This window comes from Cupressus sempervirens, chromosome 4 (genome assembly GCF_028749045.1).
Source record: "Cupressus sempervirens isolate cs-2001-9-10 chromosome 4, ASM2874904v1, whole genome shotgun sequence".
In the NCBI taxonomy this organism is placed as follows: domain Eukaryota; kingdom Viridiplantae; phylum Streptophyta; class Pinopsida; order Cupressales; family Cupressaceae; genus Cupressus; species Cupressus sempervirens.
The window spans coordinates 889,354,927-889,365,826 of record NC_143121.1 but is presented as its reverse complement, the minus strand read 5'-3'; the positions used below and the strand labels follow the sequence as shown (position 1 = coordinate 889,365,826).

At 32.6% G+C, this 10,900-nt stretch overlaps 1 pseudogene; it reads left to right on the top strand.

The window, feature by feature from the left end:
• The first annotated feature begins 2,821 nt into the window (after nucleotides 1-2,821).
• Nucleotides 2,822-7,052, top strand: LOC149564252 (amino acid transporter AVT1H-like; annotated as a pseudogene).
• Nucleotides 7,053-10,900: the final 3,848 nt, after the last annotated feature.

The window sequence follows — 10,900 nt, the reverse complement described above, 5'->3', positions numbered from 1 at the left end:
GGTAGGTTATCTATTTGTAGTGTCAAAAAGTGGCTTGCAATGGGGGCCGGGGCCGTAAGTGGCTGCCAGGATAACTCATTGTAAGTTTGGTTAATAAGTGATAACATTTACACACTAAATGGGGATTAAATGAACCTAAAAAGATAATTGTTTTGGTTCTCGCCCATGCTTCAAGTGCTTGTACAGACTAGGATGGGAGTAGAGAGAATGCATGGTTGCGACCTTGCATTCTGTAGTATGCCTCGTCAGTATGAGAGGATACTAGTGGCCGCATGAGATCAGTATGGACTCATGGAATTTAGCTAACTGCCAGGGTAACTTGTACATGATATATGCGATGACACTTTCTCACTTGCATAGTAGGTTCCTACATGTCATTGTGTGCCTCTGGGAATTAGATGTCAGTTTTGTGTGATGAAACCTTTGAGTTCTTTTAGGATTCTTGGATTTAGAGAGTATTTTTATGCTTTGTGATTTGATAGCCTGTTTGGGACTTGAGATTATTTCCTCAGCATGGTGGGAGTGGACCACTTAGGTACCACGCGGTTGGGTGGTAGTGTTTTTCCACTCTTATCATTTGAGATCCATCCGAGACACCGTGGCTGATGCATTCTTGGTTGGTATTTATCTTCATTCTTTTTTTGGAGCATTATGATAGATGATATACCTTATGATGGATGTATTTACTGGTATGTTTCTTACATAGATGATTTGCATATGTTAGATGATGTTATCTTATGCTCTACTTTCATGTTAGATTACTTTCTGTATTTGATGTAATATGATTTAGGAGTGACATTCCTACTATGATAATACCAATGATCTCTTTGATGCTTTGGAATGTTATGCACGGAGGGATGGCTAGGATCCACGATGGTCTAATGATGCTATTTACGGTTGGGAGGAACTGTGGACTTAGTTATTTGTGTTTGTGATATATGGTTATCTTTTATGATGGATGTTTATATCTTTTGTGATGATGTATCATGTATGGTATGTGGTTTCATTACGTTATTTCATCATGGATTAATATTGGATGATGGTGTACTTTATTTACATGGATCTTTATTTTTTTAAGCCTTTCATACCTTGTGACATGTACAGTGGATGATTGAGCAATCTGAAATGTAATTACAAAAATGGACACTTGTATATTGTTTAAGAATGTTGGATGTATCATTGTTATTTCATAAGGATGTGATGTTAGATGAATAGTTAATTTAGATGTGATAAAACTTTAAGGGATCCTTAAAGAATGTAATATGTTATGTATGTATGTTATGTTTACTTTCAGTTGGATGTTGCTATTGCTTGTGTTACTATGTATAAGTTGTGAATGGTTTATACTTTATGTTTAAAAAAAAAAAATTCTTGTCAAACTTAGTGAAATTCTTTGGATCACTTGGCGGGGCATTACATCTTCATCCTTTATATTTTCCATAATGGGGACAAGTTGCTAGGTAAAAGCACAAACCTGTGTCACCCTTTTGTAAAGGAAAAGGCTAACAAAAGTATAACTATTCACCTTCAATGACATAAAATTAGTATTATTATTTTGAATTTGAAAATAAAGTAAATGAATGAAATGTTTAGAAATGGATGAATTTTAGGATTATAATTTTTAATAATTATTTGACATAAGAATTGATATATTTTCTTATTTTTTAAAAATAAATTTTTAGCTACTAAAAAATGTTGAAAATTAGGGGTCTAGTTCCTACCACAAAACTAAATGGAAATAAGCTTATTTCCCTTTGATCTCAAACTATGGTATAGATAAGATATATAGCTAGAACAATCAAAAATAAAAATTATCCTTAGACCTTTTTTTTTTTCACTTTTATAATTATCCAAATTTCAACTTACCTGAAATCGATAGTTTTCATCTCCCATCACAATTTTCAAAACAAATATATTCTAACTAGAAAAAAAATTATACATTCTAGAAGATGATTCTCTCGTCTAGAACATCATATCATTTTAAGTTTTTTTTGATATGATTTACTATTTTTTTCTTTCTCAAAACTAACATCTTTTTGAGTGTTAAAATAAGTGCTTGTAGAATTTTTAAATTACAATATACTATATCTAATTAAAACACTAAAAACTCTATATGAGAATATGCTTTACTCTGAGCTCTATAAAATGGTGTTTATATGTTATTAAAAGAATATCATAAAAAATAGTAAGAGTTATTGAAATACAACTTTTCTAAAATAATTTTATTTCTTTAGTAATTGGATACAAACTAGTATAGAACAGGCATTTAATAGACATTTCCAATTAGAAAAGTATGAGACTATATATAACTTAGCTAGAATGAATTTTTCTAGATCATATGTTTGAACAAAATTAATTTTTAGATAGAAATACTCAAATTCAGTCATTCTGATAAGTCAACCTAAAAGGTGACACGGCTTTGTACTTTTACCCTGCTTTATATAGGCTTATCTTAATGCATTTCTAGGAGATTGAAAGCATCATAAAATATGCCTTTGATTTCATGCATAATGTTCTTTTTCTTATGATCTCTCCTTAAGATTTCTTGTTGCTTCTTCCTTTATAGAGCATATTGAAGAATGCTCATTTCTTCAATTGTGATTGTGTACAAATAAAGCTTGGGTGGCTTAATCACGTCATCTAAGCTTACATCCTCAAATGATGCAACTTCAACACTCTTTAGTGTGCTTGAACTCCACCTTGATGTCTACAAATATTGCAAGAGAAACCATCTCTAAGGAGAATATGGCTAAGACATAGTCTAATTTAAACCCTTTGTCTACTATGCACGTTTAAGATTTATTTGACTGATAATTCTTTGATGGCATAGCTGATGACCAACCCCACAGCTATAGATCTTAATTTTCATGCCCCTCATTCTAATCAAGTGGAAAATGAAAGCTTAGAGGAGACTAATCATGTTGCCCATTCTCTATCCAAGCATAACATGAGTAGTAGTATTATCACAAAGTTAGAGAGTGATTCATTTGAGCTTTTCATATGCGATGGGAATGGTTTTAAGAAGAAGATCATTGAAGAGGAGGCAACAACAGGATCTAATGATGGCCATCATGCAAAGGCCAACAACTCCTTCCTCTATTCAATAATCAATGTAGTTGGTATCATGATAGGTAAATGCTACAGACACTTATTTCTATAGGTTTGATTTGAATAACAACAAAGCAAAATTAGAGACACTCAAGATTGCTCTTGTTCTTGGTTTTTTCAAGTTTAGAAAGAGTTCATAGATTGTAGTTCAATTGATCAAGATGACATTATGTGTTAGAGAAGTTACCTACCAAGATGTATTTTAGCAAGAATCTAGGGCCTTTTACTAGTTCTTTCCCAATTGAACCAGATACCTAATATTAATATATTAGTGACTCACCACTTTACAAAGAAAAATTATATTTTCAGGAAGGGGTTCTATGGGAGGGGCTTGGGCTCTATTTTTGTGGAGTGAGTGGCTCCATGATACTTTTTTAGGGGGGCTAAAGGGTTAATTGGAATCTTTCCTACAAAATAGGAGCCCTAAATTTTTAGCCCTCTCATTTTGAGCACATGGGAAAGGGGTGGGGCTGAATTTAGCCCCACCAGCTTAGGGAGAAATTATGCTATTTGTCAACAATCTACACTTCATTTTCCCACTAAAATGAATTCCCACTAAATTTAGTAGCTATGTTTTTTTCAGTTGAGTAAATTAGTGATTTATACAATTGTTTTACCATTGCCACAAATTCTATTCCTTCTAATCAATTAGAAATAGAGAACTATATCTAAAACCTAATTTCTTAAGTTAAATAAATTCTATTGTGAAACTAACTTTGATTGTAGATGAATCTTATTGAAAAAGTGACTATCTAATCATTTTATTTTGTAACTTTCTTGTATTCTAATCATAGATCATAGAATGTGACTCTAAATATTAATAAATTTTTTTTATCCATAGTCTAATTCAGAAACAAACAATATCAATTAAATTATTAATTCTGACACTTTCTATCATAGATAGGTCAAAGTAGTAAATCATACAGTTTTGTTTCACTACAAATATTATTGAATTTAGGTGAATTGAATTCTCTTTTCAAAGTGCAAATTAAGATGGGACCTCTTAAAACAATAAGTGCATCTTCAAATAAGGCACTTGAACAAATTTAAAATCAAGTTTAAAGTAGTTTGATTGTAAATGGGTCTTATATAAAAGGTGACTATCTAATTATTTTCTTTGTACCTATCTTATAGAATATGATTCTAAACATTGATAAAGAATTATAGAGACAATGACAATTATTAATTTTGACAATTAGTACTCTTAATAGATCAAAGTAATCAAAGTAGTAAACCATACAGTTTTGTTTACAGCAAATAATACAGTTTTGTTTCACAACAAATAGTATTCAGTTTAGATGGGTTTTAAATTTTCTTGTGAAAGTGCAATTTTAAATGGTTATAATATACTATTAAAACCCCATCAAATCAAAGTAGTGAGACGCACATTTCTTTTACCATAGCCAATAATATAACTCTGATTTGGTTAACTAATAGTTTAGGTGATTCGAATTCCCTTGTGAAAGTGAGAGGGATTTCAGATGGGCCTTACTGAAGAAGTCAATGAACTATCTAATTGTTTTTGTTTCTCTTACTTGATTAGAAATAGGGTTTGAAATCTGTTTGTGAAAGTGCAGGGCTTGGTCAGCTATCTACTCCATATGCTCTGGAAAGGGGTGGATGGACGAGCGCATTCCTACTGGTAGGGTTAGGTGTAATATGCTCCTACACAGCGAACATAATGGGGAGATGCCTGAAGCAAAGCCCTGAGGTGAGAAACTACCAAGAGCTTGGAGAGAGGGCCCTGGGAAGCAAGGCAAGAATCATCGTGTGCACTTTTATGTATGTGGAGATATTCTTGGGGCTGGTGAGCTACACAATCTCTTTGGGAGACAACCTCGGCACCATCTTCTCCACCACATCAACACACCTGAGGCTCTCCTGGCTGCATCTCCCGCCTTCACGTTTTCTGACAATTGTTGCCGTTCTCATTGCGCTGCGCAGCCTGTGGCTCAGGGACTTGAGCTCCATTTCTTTTCTCTCCTCCGGAGGAATAATCACTTCCCTCCTCCTCTTCCTCACCGTCGGCTGGGCCGCCGTCTTTGGAGGCGTGGGGACAAAACGTTCCATTCCTTCCCTGCAATTGACCAATATCCCCGGGATCTCTGGGCTCTATATCTTCAGCTATGTGGGTCACGTTGTTTTCCCCAACATATACAGAGCGATGAAAAACCCCTCGCAGTTTTCCAAGGTACGAGTTCTCTTTTCTCCTCCCCACTGCGCATCATCAGATGAGTTCCATGAGTAACGTCAGATAGACCCTCTTCATTTTGAGTTTCATTTGTAACTTCTATGGGGTTGGACTTAAACTGCATAGTTTAAGTTTGGTATGTGATCTGATAGATGTGAATTGACTTAAGGCAGCATAAGTTATTTTTTTGACTTGTTTGTATGTTTTATCTGAAATTAGATATTCGCTTTCTCATAATGATATAATTTATATTTGGATTGTGGTGTTTGAGTTCAAATAACTAACTGGTATTTGAATAAATTTATATTTGGATTGTGGTGTTTGAGTTCAAATAACTAACTGATACTTGAATAAATTTATATTTGGATTGTGGTGTTTGAGTTCAAATAAATAACTGATACTTGAATAAATTTATATTTGGATTGTGGTATTTAGGTTCAAATAACTAACTGATAGTTGTGGTTCTTGTAAGGCGGAATTTTCAAATCCTAAATATGATAGCAGTTTTACCAGCTTTTTTTCCTAATATGGTTGATAAGGTCAGATTGAACCAACATGTTCTAAGTTTGGACTCCTTATTCTGATTGATGAAGCTGGACTTAAACAACACAATTTAAGTTGATGTGACTGAACTTAAACATCACACTTCAAGTTTTGACTTGTTTACATGTTTCAGATGATATATGTGAACAAGTCAAGACTTCAAATACTTTGTTTAAGTCCAGTCACATAGACGGCCAGGTTACAGACTTGACCAGTTTGGCATCTTAAGATGGTTGATGTGATTGAGTCTAAACAACACACTTCATGCTCTAAGTTTTGATTCATTATTTGATTCCATAAAATAGCACTTCAACAGCACACTTGAAATTTGGACATGTAATCTGGTTGACAGGGCTGAATCTAAACAATACAATTTAAGTTTTCACTTGTTTACACATTTTAGACAAGATATGTAAACTAATAAAAACTTCAACTGTGCTGTTTAAGTCAAGTCACTTCCACCCAATTACACATCAAAACTTATATTGCTATATTCTTAAGTCTAATAATGTCATAATAAACTATCTATATTTTGACTTGTTAATATGATTGGTGTGATTGCATTCAAAAAAGTTTTGATTCATTTTATTTGATTGATACTCTTGAACTTCACAACACACTCTAAACTTTGACTTGTTTACATGTTTTATCTGAAATAAATTTAGACATAAGATTCATTTTAGATGAACCACTTAAACAAATCAAAATTTAGAATATATTATTTAAGTCCAAATAACAAATACTTAAATCTTTATTATTAATTTTTTATATAAATCATCTAACTTGTATATGTATGTTTTTACATCCCAGGTGGTTGGAGTGAGTTTTCCATTAATAACAGTGATCTACACAGGGTTGGCCTCCATGGGAGCAACCATGTTTGGATCAGATATAAAGTCCCAGATAACTCTGAATATACCGAGGCACCTGATTGTGACCAAAATAGTATTATGGGCGACAGTAATAACACCAATGACCAAGTGTGGCAATGCAGTTGGAAAGTGTCCTTCCACACTAATTTGGGGTCCAAATTACGAATGGCAATAAGGGGAACAATAGGCTCCCTTCTGCTAATCATAATGTACAGATCTTCAATAACCATACCAGTCACTGGTTGAGAGTGTACGGCAATGGCATCGATAAGAATAATTGAATTGGGAGATTATAAAAGTCTATAGGCACTCGTTTATATAAGAAAATTTTGGACTAGACGTTATGTCATGATCTTTCTTTGGGTTATTTCTCCTCTTAAATGTTGGAATAAAATATGTTCCAGTTGTTTTGTATCGGTGTACCGTTTGAGTTTTCTTTTAATAGAAGACTATCATCCGCCCTGAAGATGATGACAGCTATAGTTTTACAGCATATCACTAATATGCCATAATTCTATTTTTAATAACTTCAAAGAGACTATATTGGTGTATCCCAGATTACCTGTTAATAGCCCTAAGCAAGGAAAAAATTTCCTGCTTTAACATTTTTTAATTGTTTCAGATATCTAAGGGAATCATGAAATTATAACTAATTATTTATATAAAAGGGAACCATTCTAATATGAGTTGTTTAATAATTATAAAAGGGAACCATTCTAATATGAGTTGTTTTTTTTTTTTTTTTTTTTTTTTGGGGGTGGGGAGAATAATCATCATTTAATACTGGTTCCAATTCTCTGGAGTATTCTACAAAATTTTAGTTTTGGGGTATTTAAATAATCATATTATTAAAATAAAATAAGTTTTTATTGAATCAGAATTAATAATAAAAAATGGTTATTGTAGTTAGTTTATAATTTCAATTATTTTGAAAATAATATAGTGATATCATTTGGTAGCTTTGAGTCTCTTTTATGCTAGGAGTCATAGACTAAAGAAATGTTTTGGCATCATGTATTTATAAATATTTATAAATTTGTTTTTTAAAAATGGGGGTTGACCTAGGAAACAAAATCTCCACATCAGAGTATCCCAATATCCAACCAAAATCTTTAAACTATGAGCAGTCATTAACATAATATTTACATAGCTAATATAAAGGGAAAGTCCATAAAAGTACCGTAGACAGCCCACATGAGCTGAGTGCTGAATTAAAAAACATAATAAAAATTTGAAGAAAACAAGAGAGCTAGCTCTCCTTATTCTTCTCATTTCCCTCTAGCTTGTCCAACATAGCTACAACCAATCATGAGCTAGGAACCTGTAGAGAGAACCAATGGTGCCTACCCATAAGGCCTTCTCTTTTAGAGTGCAACAGGTGAACAGTCAAAGCCACAAAGTGCATAACTCTAACTGCAAACCTATTAACATCTTTGAATCTCTATTCAACAATTTTTTGTCTCTCCACTAGTTTCATCTTCTTCCTAACCTTAAGGATATTATCTTCCATAGAGTGTAGAATGAGATAGGGCAACAAAATGATCTCATGATTCCTAAAATGATTAAAAATTGGGAAGTAATTTATAAATATATTATTTTGTGAAAGAAATTGAATTATACATTGTATGAACGGTCAAACATTGATTTAAATAAAAATACTTTACGTTGGTATTTTATTTTTAACAAAATCATAAATATTGAACTTTGATATCATCTCATTAATTATTGTAAATTTTTCCTTAGTAGAAATAATTATTACATATCTAATTAGATAGTTTCCTAATTAGTTACCCCCTTTAAGATTAACATGAGGAGAAACCAAAACCATGAAAATGACTTCGTGAATGGATATTAGAAACACAGCCTTATAAGGTGTCCATTAAAAAAACAATGTAATCTCTCACAACCAAATAAAAGTAGAGAAGACTTGTGGGAAAACCCCTCTCCAAAAGAGATAAAATGAAATAATAATACTAGTGGAGGAAGTAAACAAGGAAAAGTTGATGTAACCCCCTCCAACACTATTTTCTTATTATTATAGTACAAATAGTCTTCTCCCACAAGAGAGAAGAAGAGAGGATAAAAATCATTCTAATGAAGTACAAATTCATATGCCAATGATGGGAGTGTAAAGATAGGAAATTATGTATGCCTACAAACAAAATTTCTTCCCTTTGGATGTCTTGGATGGTTGCTTTGTAGAGGCATCATCTCTCTCCATAAGTTCTATTATTCATAGAGGTTTCTACACTTTTTTTTATTGGTTTGCACATCTATGGGAGATAGGAGTTTCCTTGTTCTTGGGTCCCATTTTCATGTCATGTTTTCCTCTTATAGTTATAGGGGTTCTACATGTTTGACTAGCTATTTTTCTACATACTTTGCATTTGTGGGGACCTTTGTTCTTGTGGTATTGAGAATTTTGCATTTTCACCTAGCTATTGGTAGTTATGGATCTTGGTTGGGTGGTTTCTTAGTGTGTGGGACTAGAGTTACTCCTCTATCTCTTATGGTTAGGATAGTGCTAACAATTTTCAAAAGACATTCTTGGTGTTGGCCTATTTTTTGTTGGAGGTCTATTTTTTGGGATTCCTATTTATCATTTTTCTACCTTGTATTTTTCAATTTTTTTCTATAGAGGGTTGTTATATTTTATTGGTAGGTTCTTTCCCATAGATCTCTTATTGAGGAAGAGCTTGTTCCTATTGAGACATGGCTCTTGTTTCCATATAATGATTTTCCCTATGGAGGTAGACTTTTCCTTTGACTTAGGTGGAATCAAGACCCCTTGCCTAATTTTTTATTCTAATTTGGGTCTTCATATTATTTCAGCTTTGGTTGCTACTTTGGTTATTTCTTTTTCTAAGGAGGATGTTGTTTCTACTCTAATGGATTTACCTAGACCAATGTTATCTACTCATAATTTATGTGTGTTTGTTTAGTTGAATATGTTCTTAACTTGTTTGTTTGGTTTAGTTCTAGTTATTTCTATTATTTCATGAAATGTGGTTATAGTGGTAGAGACCCCTACTTCTCTACTTTGCATATTGAAACTTGCAACCCATTTGATATTTTTTCATATTATTATGTTAAGAATGATGAATCACTTGTCTAAGTAATTCCTATATTTTGATGGCTCAAATAGAATGACATTTCTTTGTTCCATAAAGTTAGATGTTCCTTCTTAAACAATAATTGATAGAAAGAAAAAATTTATTATATTCCATCCAAAATTCATGGATGGCTCCACTAGTTCCACATTAAAGGGATATGCTCCATTTAATACATTTAGTAAGTAATTGCAGACATGAATAATATTATAAGACATACTTATACTTTGGAATCATTTATTCTTTGAAGTTGGTAGAGAAAAATAATATAATTGTATGGGCTACAACAGACAAGTACACATATACTTGGAGTTTGGTGGAGAGAATAGATTCAATGAGTGGTAAGTGGTCCATTCATTATCATGAGAGATGGATTCATGTGATCCATTGCTCATGAAATATAGATTAATCATTTTTACTCAAAAAAACTACATTGAATATCACAATAAACATCACGAAATATTTATATATTTTATTGTAACTTTTATTTTTTCCGAACAAAAGGTGACAAGGCCTATATAAATTTATAATAATTTAAAAGAGTTTGTACATCATGTTGATAATAGTAAGAAATTATAAATATTAGCAAAGCACGTAGTTTTAAAATTTATGAAAAATTCATAGCTTGCTGGGACGATGAACAAAAATGATAAACCACCATAGCATACAATGGGGTTACCAAATAAGACCAGAAATATATAGCTTACACTACTGATAATCAACTAACAAAACATAGAACATGAAAACAAAAAGGTTTAGGGTCCATAATATCCAACTATTGATCCATGACATCTTGGAGTTGAGGCATATTTCCATGGCCATGACCATAGGAAGCAAAGACATGGATGATGACCATGTAGACAATGAAAAGAGGGTGTCCCAATAAGAAGATGACCTTTCACAATTGAAGCCCCTTGCACAATTCACTACTGTTGATCTTAGATTGGTTTTGACAAGTGAATGTCAACACAGTTAAGCCATTTACTTAGTTCATGCCAAACTAGTAATACATGCCAAGCACAATGTGTAAATGTTAGACCATGTCAAGTTGCAATGAGTGTCAAGTCACTCATGTG